The sequence below is a fragment of the Chrysochloris asiatica genome, unplaced genomic scaffold (genome assembly GCF_000296735.1).
Source record: "Chrysochloris asiatica unplaced genomic scaffold, ChrAsi1.0 scaffold00023, whole genome shotgun sequence".
In the NCBI taxonomy this organism is placed as follows: Eukaryota; Metazoa; Chordata; class Mammalia; order Afrosoricida; family Chrysochloridae; genus Chrysochloris; species Chrysochloris asiatica.
Window position 1 is genome coordinate 24,834,593 of NW_006408541.1, and position 12,926 is coordinate 24,847,518.

A 12,926-nucleotide genomic window follows, 5' to 3' on the forward strand; every position below is an offset into this window, starting at 1 on the left:
TTATTTTCTCAACTCCATTGTATAGTGTTTTGATACATTTTAGAATTATTTTCCTGAGTTCCTTCTCCAGAATTTCCAAAGCCTGCCCATCTTCTAGTATGGAGTGTAGATCTACTTCCAGCTCATTTGTCTCACTTTATCTCGTTTCGAGACATGTGCAGATATGGTCATCTGCTTCTGTTTTTTGGGCATATTCAGGGGTTATCTGTGGCCTTCATACTTAGATAGGTATGTATTTGGTATTTTTATGCTTTCTGATTGCCTCCAGGTAGATGTGGTCCCTTTTCACTCTTCTTCTTGAGATATTTCAAGATGCCACTGTTGGTTGTTTTGATGTAATTTAGGATTGAATTTTCCGCTTATTTCCTTTTTTGTCTGCTTGTTACACTCCACAATCCCCATTTAGTACTTTTTTCTAGTTATAAACAATTCAGGGCCGGCTGTGGCCGTTTGGTTTTAATTGGAAACTGTCTCTTTAAATTTCGAGGCGATCTGTGCGCATGCACGTAGTAGAACCCTCCGAGGGTGGGTCTGGGGTGCACACTAGCTCAGGCACCCTTATAGTCACCAGAATGGTGGTGCGCGGACAGCAAGAGACCAGTGAACAGAAACCAAAAGAAAAGAATGTCCACATCTTTATTTCCGCGGCTCTGTCAGGCGTCTGTGGCTGCTCTGATCCTTCCCCCGCTTGGTCTCACTCAAGATGGCGGCTCCTGGAGCAGCTGAGCATCCTGGACTATAAAGCAATAGATTTCTTGCTTCTGCCACAAATTCCCCCAGCGGTAAGCCTTCCAATCTTCTAAATATTCCTTTATATGTGGTTCAGAGTTCTGGAACCATCCCCTGAGCCTGCTTGGTCGGGTATTCTGTGTTGTTGCTGGCGGAGCTCCTTTACTGCACTTCCACCTGATCTGCCATCTTGTTTGTTCGCCCTGTTGCTGACTTTTGAAGGAACTGACTTGACCAACACCTTGATTTTAGCCCATGAGGCCTGCTATGAGCTTGTGACCCCCAGAGTTGTAATGTAATGAATGTATGTTGTTTGAAGCCATCAAGTTTGTTGTAATTTATTATGGCAGCGATAGGAAACTGCTTCTGTGGTTGTTAAGTGATGCTGAGTTGGTTCTGAGTCATAGTTGTCCTGTATAATGTTTCTAAGGAGCTGCTGGTGGGTTTGAACTGCTAACCTTGAGGTTAGTAGTCCAGTGCTTAGCTTATATCTTCACACCGGGGCTCTGATGGGAAACTAGTATTGGGCATTGTGTGCCCTCAAGTTGGTTCTGACTCACAGCGACCCTGTAGAAAGTTTCTGAGGCTATACATTTTTACAGGAGCAGGAAGCTTCATCTTTCTCCCACAGAGTGGCTGGTAGATTTGAACTGCTGACCTTGCGGTTAGCAGCCCAATATGTAACCCACTACACTACGTAGTGGTTACGAATTGAGCTGCTAATCTCACGGTCAGCAGTTCGTAACTACCAGCTGTTCCATGGGAGAAAGATGAGGCTTTCTGGTCCTGTAAAGATTTACAGCCTTGGAAACCCTGTACAGGGTCGCTATGAGTTGGAACCGACTCCCCAGCACATAACAGCAACACAACAACACTAATATAAAATAGGAGTAATAATATTATCTACTCCATAGTTGTTAAGTGCCATCGAGTCAGTTCTGGCCCATAGTGACGTTGGATAGGGTTTCCAAGGAGCAGCTGGTGAGCTTGAACCATGGATCTTGCAATTCAAATGACTTTGCAGTTCAGTGCATTAACCCACAGCACCATACCAGGACTCCTCATGCTTCCCACCAACCTATGGAATTGTAGTGGTTGTTATGTGCCATCCAGTTGATTCCGACTCATAGCAACCATGCATAGGGTTTCCAAGGAGTGATTGGTGAATTTGAACCACCCACCTTGAGGTTCAAACCGTCTGTACAGTTCAGTGCTTATCCCACAGCACCACACATACTTGTACCTACTATATAGGTTCTCTTCACTTACTATGCCACAGGCACTGTGATTGGTTCAGGAGGTACAGGGGTGAACGTGAGGTTTACAGATTAGGAGGGATGCAGAACACTAAAGATAACACACACACACACAAGATTTGTGTGGAGCTATGAGAGTGTGAACTCTCTGGGGTTGTTCATCTGCCCCCTTGCAGGTTGGTCTGCCTTGACCAGGGGGTGAGGCACCAAGAACCCAAGCCCAGAGAGGGACAGTAGGTACTGCTGGATAGATGTGTGTTGACCCAGTGTTTGCACTGTGAAGTCAGAGCTGCCTGGAACAGTGGACAGAGAAGGTCAGATGTCCTGTGACTCCAGACCCACACATCCCCATCTGCCTTTCAGACCAGGCAACAGACTCAGGAACTACAATGGAGCCTGGAGTCAGGGCCTTGTGGCCGAAGGTAAGGGGACAGGGATCTGGGTCAACTTACTGACTCTGGAGGTCCTCAGTCCAGTGGACAGTAGCCTGAAGCCACCATATTTTACCTTCTGGGTTTTCTGAGGCTGCCCTGTGATCTCAGTGTGATGGATCAGAACAGGCTCCTTTGGGAAGACAGATCCTCAGAAGGCAAAGAAGGTTTCCCTAGTCTAACTGACTACCAGTATCTTATCCAGCTGAAAGATTCAGATGGGACAGTGAGGGGTGTGGAGAGGCACAAAATGAATTACTCAGCTGAGACAGGCAAAAGAATCATGACCTAGTGGACCCCTGTGCCAGTTATACATTGTTAGTGCTAGACACCTATCTTCTGATGGAGTGGGTCTGCCGGGTGGGCAGTAGAACCCGTGTGGCATCAGCAGATGTGGATGGTCCTCAGCTGATACCAGGGGTGGGCATCTCTTTGCTGGTCTTCCCAGCTGTGGATTAATCAGGCTGTGGAGAAACGGATAGCCCAAAGTGCAAGAGCTGTGCTGCCACCTGGTGGCAGATCTTGGAGGTGCTGCTGGATCTGCTGTCCTAGCTTTGGGTTCCTGTTATGTTCAGTCTTGCCCAGCTTCGACACAGTGGATTTGAGAGAGAGCTCAATACTGAATTTGGTGGAGAAAGGGGCAAGTCCTTTTGACCTTTCACTGTCCTAGCATTGCCCAGGCTTCACCATATATCTGTGAATCAGGGGGCGGTTCCAGAAAGAGGGCTGTTGTTGGAGACAGAGCAGCTACCCCTCCACACATGAACACACACACAAAGAGTGAACAGCCCCACGGGCCTCCAGATCTGTGTTGACGACTTCTCCCTCAGACTTGACACTCTAGAAGTCTTGACTGTGTCAGGGCCTCAACACATGCTGAGGATCAATGGGAAACATGGTGTCTTCTCAGACGGGGCAATGCGCACACCAGCCCTGCCTTTAGTGGAAACAGCAGCCACTCCAGCCAGGCTCTACCGGGCTGTGATTGTAGGTACTGTGCATGCGCAGGTGATATGTGTAACCTGCCAGCCTCAAAGGAACCTGGTGGCGCTGTAGGATAAGCACTGGACTGTTAACTGCAAAGTCAGCTCTTCAAATCCACCAACTACTTTGCAGAAGAATGATGAGGTTTACTGCTCCTGTAAAGATTTCCTAGGAAACCCTATACAGGATGACTACGAATCAGAATCAACTTGGTAGCAGTGGATTTAGTTTTGGGGGTCAGTTCTCAACTTCAGTAGGCACTTTCAGAGCCATGCCTTGTCTTTGTTCACCCTCCTCCCACAGCTGGTCTGAGACTACCCAGCCAAAAGGCCACAGACGTTGTCAGCTGAAATTCTGCGATTAGGACTGCGAACACACAATTTTATTAACATCATTTAAAACCCTTTCAATTTATCCCCTAAGAAGGTATCTGTTTAGAAAACAAAATTATAAAAGAACAGGGGAAAAAACATGAAAAAGGTCTGTAGAAAAGTGGGAAATGTTTTACCAAATAGTTCTCAGTCATGGTAAGTGAACTAGTGAATGAATTTGTTTTGTTCTATCCTGCATAGGTTCCTGGGAAACTCCACAGCAACGAACAGCACCCCTACCCATCCCCTACAAAGCACCATAAGGGCAGGAACCCTGGACACTGTCTTCACCATGGCAAGTCCATGGTGCCTGGGAGTGCACTTGCGATTTCTGTCTGTTCTCCCAAGTAGGCTGAAGCTCAGGAGACCAGGGCAGTGTCTGTGTTCCTTTCTACAGAATCCCTAAGGCTTTATGATTAAGACGGAAGGCTGTGAAGCCAGATTTCTCAGCTCAAACCTTGGCTCTGCCACTTGCTTAGCTGAATGACCTTAGACAAGTTACTTTGTGTCTCTGAGTCTCAGTGTTCCTCAGCTAATGTACCCTTTCTCAGGGTGTTCTCAGAATTAAATGATATCAAGTATGAAACATTTGGCATTAGAACAAGTTGGCATGTGTTGAATGTTTCAATGCTTTCATTGTGAGAAACACCTGGGACAGAAGCCTGGAGGCTCAACTGTGAGAGGTTCATGGAGGATGCTCTGTCCTTGTGGGCCAGCGGGACTAGCTCCTTATATATCCACTAGGTGGCGCTGTGGTCATTCACACTGGTGATGCTCACGCCATCCGCTCACACATAAAACTTCAAAGCGGTTTTCAGCCTCACTCCCAGAAGGAATCCTGTCTGCAAATCTCTGTTCTCATCTCTCAAAGAAGAGGAGCTTACTGTCCCAAACTGGAGATCTTTGTAGGATGCCTGAGTCTCCCTAGCCACTGGGTAGGGACAGCCTGTCTGCAGAGGACATAGAGGACAGACAAGGGACCAGGGAGAGGCAATTGAATTTCCCAGGGTGCACATCTAAGGGGGTGCTCACTCTCAGATTTGTGCAAGTGTGGTGTCTACCCCAACTGCTAGTCTCTGAAGGACAATTTGGGATTAAGCTGTGGGCAAGTCCCCTGCCTGCCTTTGAGCCATCCACAGTCCCACAGAACATTCACCCTGTACCCGCCTTATCCTAACTCAGTTACTTCTAACAACCTGGGTGGTAAGAACTATTATTATCCTCATATTTCAGGTAAGAAAATTGACACAGACCAATTCAGAAGTTTAGATTGTACAACTAAACAATGTCAAAGCTGGGATTGGAACCCTGGCTCTAAACACCGGCTAGTCCTTATTGTATTACATGACCCTGCTGATTTGTCTACCCATCGACCTGACAGTCATCAGACAGCTGCTGTGTTCCTAGCACTAGGCCAAGGGGAGTCCTCAAAAAACTCTGAAATTCACTGCTACCGGAGTCCATTCCGACTCACAGTGACCCTGGATAGGATTTCCAAGGCTGTGAATTTTTATGAGAGCAGAAAGCCTCATCTTTCTCCCCAGGAGTGGCTGGTGGGGTGTCAGTTTCAGTTTCCCTGCTGTCTCTGAACTCTCTGCTCTAGCTGGGTGGCCCCACATGCCGGTCATTTCAGAGATGAGGAAACCGAACCTCCATAGTGAGACCAAGGTCATGTGGCAAGGATGTGTCAGGTTCCAGTGGGGATTCATACCCAGCTCTGCCTGTCTCCCCCTCCCCCCTGCCTCCTTTCCCCCACTCCCCCTACCCCTTCCCCTCCCTGCCACCAGCTCCTCCAGCATTTAATTTTAATAGCCCTTTGATTGCGTGCCTCTTCTGGAGTAGAGACTAATCATTATTAATGAATTTGGGTTGTTCCTGTGTAAATGAGCCACAGGGGCTGGCCAGTGGGTGCAGGAGAGCAGGAAGGGGCAGTGGATATCTCAGGGGCAGGCTCCTTGGGCCACAGAGAGTCCAGGTTAACCCCTCATTATCCACTGATTCCCCTTCCTAGTCAGACCAGGCACCCAGCTGGAAGAATGCTGGCGTTTCCATGCCTGCTCCCTGGGTAGGGACTAGAATAACTCAGCCCTTATAGGCCAATACCTTGGAGAGACTGTTAGCTCACTGAAACACAGAAAGTTCTAGTGTCAGAGGCAGCCTGTCTAAGAGCAGAGCCCCGGAGACAGCCCTTAAAGGCCTGGGTGGGTGAGTGGGTATGTGTGGGGGAGGGCAGCTACGGTGGGGTCCCACCTCCCACCCCACATTCTAGGCTATTTTCTTGGCAGCAGCATTCTGTCAGGATGTTCATGAGGCCATTTCTAGATTTGTTTGTTTTTCAAAGTGGAAAAGTATGAAGTACCCCTAGTAGGGAAACCATACAAAACAGAGCAGCAAAACAAAATTAACAATCCACAAAATCTCTCCTAGGGGTTGGCAATTTAAACTCACCAGCTATTCCTCAGAAACCCTATGAGTCAGAATCCACGATACTGAACAACAACAATCATACCTCTCAACAATGGATTAAATGCATCAGTCAAGAGAGTGGTCGAATGGCGAAGAAAGCAGGACCCATCAAGATGTTGCCTGAAAGAAACACACCTTAGGCACAAAGGTAAAAAGAAGCTAAAAATCAAAGGTTGGGAAAAAAATCTCAAATCAACAGAATTTAAAAAAAGAGCAGGAGTGACAATGTTAATTTCTGAGAAAACAGACTTTTAAGCAAAACCTGCCTTAGGATCCTTCCATCCTGAGTCTTCCCTTCCCTCTGTCCACTTTTGTCCAGCTCTAATTGTGGAACCTTGAGCAAGCCCTCAAAATGCTCTCAGCCTCAATTTCCCAAGCTGTTGAATGGGGGTGACTTTACCTACTTTCTGGGTTTTTGAGGTGATCCAATGAGACAGGGACTATGGATGTATTTTGTAAAGGAGACCTTGTGATTATAATTCTCTCATAGGCAGGAGACAGACGTTCTTGTGTGACGCCCACAAATCATTAATGGGGCCTCCCTCTGAAGGTGCTCCTTGCTTCTTGAGATGCCATGATTACGCAGTAGGCTCTGTGTAATTATTTAATCAAGCTCCAACCAAGTCCTCAGCATGGAGCTGGGCTGCTGACCAGGCCCCAGCTGCCCCTCCTCCCTCAGGAGGCCCATAATCAGTTCGAGCTGCTGAGAGGGCGGTGGAAACCCAAGCACCTCTTTTCTTTGTGTGACAACTGGGCTGCGTGGGAGGGACTGGTCCCCCGGGAGAGGGGGTCAGGTCACCTTGGGGCTTGTCCTGGCTGAGGACAGGTTAGGACGGGTCCTTGTGCAATCCCCTTATTTGTCTTTGAGGCTGGGTCCCAGGACAAGTCATGGGGGAGAGGCTTCTGTGAGTCCCTCTCTCTCTCACTTGATTGGTCCCTTCTTTTCCACCTTTCCTCCCTCCCATGGCTTCTCCTTTCCCTCCTCCCTTCTCCTTTTCTATTCTTTCTCTATATATTCCTTTCCTTTATCTCTTATTACGTTAGTAACAAGGACCCTTCATGGTGCAGTGGATTAAACATTGGGCTACCAACATCAAGGTCAGAAGTTCAATCCCACCAGCTGCTCCTTGGGAGAGAAATGAGGCTAACTGCTTCCATAAGGATTTATGATGTTGGAAACCCAATGAAGCATTTTGGGCCAGGTAGGGCCTCTGTGAGTCAGAATCAACTTGATGACAGAGTTTGGTGTAGTTTTTGGTATTCAAGTAACAGAGGCACATATATACTCCTTATCATAAACATGGAGACAATACCTAAAAGGCAAAAGTCTCCCTTGGTCTTCCTCTTCCTCCACCCAGATATTCACTCCCCTCCCCAGAGGTAACTTTAGTTCCTGGTCTGGAAGTTTGCTTTCTAGACTTTCCCCCAGGTGTTTACAAATTTACCTGAGTTCCTACAGAAATGCTAGTCTGGGTGTTTGCTTTTGTTCATTTAAACATATAGCTTTCAACAGGGGATTTTGGGCAACATGTGGAGATGCTTATTATTTATTTTTTGAAACTTTTTATTGTCAGTTGAGTGAAGATTTACAGAGCAGATCGGCAGTTTTACAATCAACAAATTATATACTTTGTTCATCTCAATGATTGCAATCCCCTCCCTGTATCAACAGTTATCCCACTTCCTCCCTGTGGTTCTATTTCCATTCCACCCACCTTCCCAACACTTAGGAACTTTGTCCTTAGGTAAATGCTGCCATTTTAATCTTGAATGGTTGACCATTCTATGGTGTTACTAATGTTGTTGTCCACTCTATATACTTATTTACTGCTTGATTGAAAATTAAGCCATGAGGATGAGTTCAATTCCAGACCTGAGGGGGGACTGAGGGCCATAGTTTTGGGTTCATTCAGTCTGTTTCTGAGCGGTAAGCCCAGTGTTTGTAAAAGTTTTGAGATTTGCTCCACATTTTCGCCCATTCTATCCAGGGCCTTTTAATGTGATCCCGTTCAGAACAGTTGGTAGTGGTAGCTGGGCACCATCTAATTCTTCTGGTCTCCTGGCCATGGAGACTGATGTTCATGCGTTCCATTTGACTAATTGTCTGGAGACACTTTTGATCCTCACAATCCAATAGAGGCGCTACTGGAATCTCCTAGGTGCAGTGCATCGAAAGGATAGCCCCTCACAAGAAAGGGTTGCTGTTGTTATGTGCTGCTGAGTTGATTCCAATTTATAGTGACCCTATATGACCCCAAATAGTGTTTAGGTTGAGAAACATTGGTCTAGATGTTCCTCAACTTGCCTTTTTCTAGTAACAATATGTCTTGGTGATCTTGGCTAGTTGGGAAATATCTTTCCCTCATTCTGCATAGTTAGATAACATTATAGGCCTTTGTTGTAGTTATTTCGGATAGATTTTAGGTGGCTTCTGATTTTGTAGGTACTAATGGAGCCTCGTGTGGCGCTGTGGGTTAATGCGACAGACTGCAAAGCCATTTGAACTGCAAGGTCGGTGGTTCAAGCTCACCAGCTGCTGCTTGGAAACCCTATACAGGGATGCTATGGGTTGAAGTCGACTCAACAGCACACAACAACAACAATGGAGGCTTGAACCTCAAGGTCAGCAGTTTGAAACTACCAGCTGTTCTGTGGGAGAAACATGAGGCTTTCTGCTCCTGTAATGATTTACAGCCTTGGAAACCCTGTACAGGATTGCTATGAGTTGGAACTGACTCCACGGCACATAACCAACCAACCAATGGAGCCTTTGGAGTTCTGGTGTGGCACTGTGGATTAATGTGCTAGACTGCAAAGCCATTTGAACTGCAAAGTCAGCAGTTCAAGCTCACGAGCTGCTCCTTGGAAACCCTATACAGGTTCGCTATAGGTCAGAATCAACTCGACTGGCACTTAACAACAACAACGGAGCCTTTTCAGCTTCATAGAAACACACAAGCCAACACAGTATGAGAAACTGACAAACAAGTGGTGGCACTGTTCACTCATGCAGGGTCACCCATGGTGGACAGGTTTCAACAGAGCTTCTAGACTAAGACTAAGAAGAGTTAATGACTGAAACCTTAGGAATATCAGTGAAATATTGTCTGATATAATGTTAGAAATTATATTTACTCAACAACGTAAATGGCCACTATCCATGCAGAACTTTCCAGATTGAACTCCCAGGAATTAAATTGTTGACATCTGTAGAAAGAGATGATGGAGAAGCCCAATATCATCAGCCAAAGCAAGGCCAAGGGCCTAAAGTGGAACAGACCATGAATTGCTCATATGCAAGTATAGACTGAAGCTGAAGAAAACTAAAACAAGTCCACGAGAATAAAAATTTGATCTGTATATCCCACCTGAATTTAGAGACCATCTCAAGAACACATTTGATGCATCAGACACTAATGATGGAAGATCAAAGAAGTTGTGGGATGGCATCAAGAATTTCATACAGGAAGAAAGCAAAAGTTCATTAAAAAGTCAGGAAAGACAGAAAGTGAATGTCAGAAAGACTTGCTCTTGAACATAGAGAACTGCAGCAGCTGGTAGAAATGATGAAGAAAAAGACGAACAGAACAGAAAATTTCAAAGGCAGCGCAAGAAGACAAAGTAAAGTACTATAATGAAATGTGAAAAGATCTGGAGTCAGAAAAACTAATGGGAAGAACAGTCTCTACATTTTTCAAGCTGAAAGAACTGAAGAAAAAAATTCAAGCCTTGACTTGGAATACTGAAGAATTCTATGGGCAAAATAGTGAATGAAGCACGAAACCTCAATAAAGGATGGAAGGAATACACAGACTCACTGTAGCAAAAGGCATTGGGTGATGTTCAGTAATTTCAAGAAATGACATGTGTTCCAGAACCGATGGTATTGAAAAAAGAAGTGCAAGTTGCACTGAAGGCATTGGTGAGAATAAGCTCCAGGTATTAATGAAATACAAATTGAAATATTTCAACAAACTGATACAGCTGTGAAGGCACTCACTCGTCGATGCCAAGAAATTTGGAAGGTCATCCGATTGGAAGAGATCCATCCATATCTGTGCCTATTTCAAAGAAAGGTGACCCAAAGGGATGTAGAAAGCATCAAACAATATTATTAGTATCATATGCAAGTAAATATTTGCTGAAGGTAAATTAAAAAAAACAGTGACAGCAGTATGTCGATAGGGAGTTGCCAGAAATTTAAGTCAGATTCAGAAGAGGACGTGGAACTAGGGAGTAATTGCTAACGTCAGATGGATCTTGGCTGAAAGCAGAGAATACTAAAAATAAGTTTACTGTGCTTTGTCAACTTTGCAAAGGCGTTAGGCCGTGTGGATCATAGCAAACTGTGGATAACATTGCAAAGAATGGGTATTCCAGAACTTAATTGTGCTCATGAGAAACCTGTACATAGAGTAAGAGGTAGTTGAATAGAATAAGGGAATACTGAATGGTTCAAATCAGGAAAGGTGTGCAGCAGGTTTGTATTCATTCATTACACTTATTCAATCTGTATGCTGAGCAAGTAATCCAAGAAGCTGGAATAGATGATGAACATGACATCAGAAATGGAAGAAGACTCATTAACAACCTGCTATATGCAGATGACAACCTTGCTGGTGGGAAGTGAAAAGAACTTGAAGTACTTACTAATGAAGATCAAAGAATATAACCTTCAGTATGAATTGCACCTCAATATAAAGACAGCAAAAATCCTCATAATGGGACCATGATAAAAATGAGAAATATTGAAGTGTCAAAGCTTTCATTTTAGTTGGATCCACAATCAACACGAAATCAAATGATGTATTGCATTAGAAAAATCTGCTACAAAACGCTTCTTTAAAGTATTAAGTTCAAAGATGTTACTTTGAAGACTAAGATGTGTCTGACTCAGCTATGGTATTTCCCACTGCCTCATATATGTGTGAAAGTTGGACAATGAGTAAGGAAGACCTTAGAAGAATGGATGCATTTGAATTATGATGTTGGTGAAGAATATTGAAAGTACCATGGACTGCCAGAAGAACAAACAAATGTGTCTAGGAGGAAGTGCAGGCAGAATGCTCTTTGGAAGCCAGGATGGTGAGACTCTGTCTCACATACTTGGAGCATGTTATCATTAGAGACCAATCCTGGGAAAAGGACATCATTCTTGGTAAAGTGGAGGGTCAGTGAAAATAGAAGAAGACCCCCCTCCCCAATGAGATGGAGTGACAAAGGAACTATAACAATGAGCTCAAACAAGATAAAATTGTGAGCTGGTACAGGACTGGGCGGAGTTTCATTCCCTTATGCACAGGGATGCTATGAGTTGGAACCCACTCAATGGCACCTAGCAGCAACAATGGAGCCCTGGTGCTGTTAATGGAGCACTGAGTTGTGTCTTAGTTATCTAATGCTGCTGTAATGGAAATGGCACAAATGGATGGCTTTAGCATCCAGAAATCAAGTCTCTCACAGTTTAGGAGACTAGAAATCCAAATTCAGAGTGCCGGCTCTGAAGGCTTTCTCTTTGTTGGTGGAAGTCTCCTTTCAGCATCTGTAGACTCAGTATTTCTTGGAGAGCTCCATATATCTTGGACTCAATCTTCATCTGGATATGGGGACTTCACATTGTCAGGATTCCATGTTCAAAGGATGCACTCCACTCCAGGCTCTTCTATCTTGGTGGGAGTAGGTCCCTTTGAACTCAGCTCACTTCTCTCTCCTTCTATATTTCAAAAGAGATCAAATCAAAACACAACCTAATCTTATAGATTGCACCGGCCTCATTCAAATCATAGAAGTAAGGACTGACAACACAGCATAATCACATCAGATCAGGAGTGATGACATCAAATCACATCATGGGTTGATTGCATCATATTGTATCTCATTATGAAAGTGATAACTACATCTTAACTGCTAAATCACTGAGAATACTGGCCCAGCCAGGTTGAACCAAAATCTTAATTGTCCTAGACTGCTAAGTGAAAGGTTGGCTGTTCAAACCCACCAGCCACTCTGGGAGAAAGATGAGGCTGTTTTCTGCTATAAAAACATAAAGCTTCAGAAAGCCTGAGGTGCAGTTTGAATTCTGTGCTATAGGGTCACAATGAGTTGGCATCGACTTGATAACAGTAAGTTATTTTTTAATGGAAAAAACACTGTCAGAATACCCTAGTTTGAGGTGGGTGCCCTGGTATTTCCCTGGTGTAAACACCTATTTAGTCATAAAGGTGGTTGTTGTCCATTGTTGTATAAGTACTCATCTAGCACTTTTGTGTGATAGGTATTATTTTCAGGCTGGCATTTAGTAAAATAAAATAATAAACAAAAATAACATTTATTATTTTAAAAATATTTTATTTTTGGTGGAAATATACACAACAATGCATACATCATTCAACAATGTTTACATGTATGTTTCATTGACACTGGTTACATTCTTCACAGTGGGTCACCAGACTCATTCTCTCTGCATCTATTGGTTCACCATGGTTGACTTATACTCCCTGCCCCTTAAAGTTCTCATCTGTGGCTTAGACTTATTGCTATCATTTCAATTTCTTTCTTTCTTTTTAATGTTTTATTGTAAATTATATGATAGTTTACATGGGAGAACTTTAGTTTTACATTCATTCCATCATTCCATCTTATATCATCTCACTGCCATGGTTCCAATCCCCTCCATGCATCATCAACCA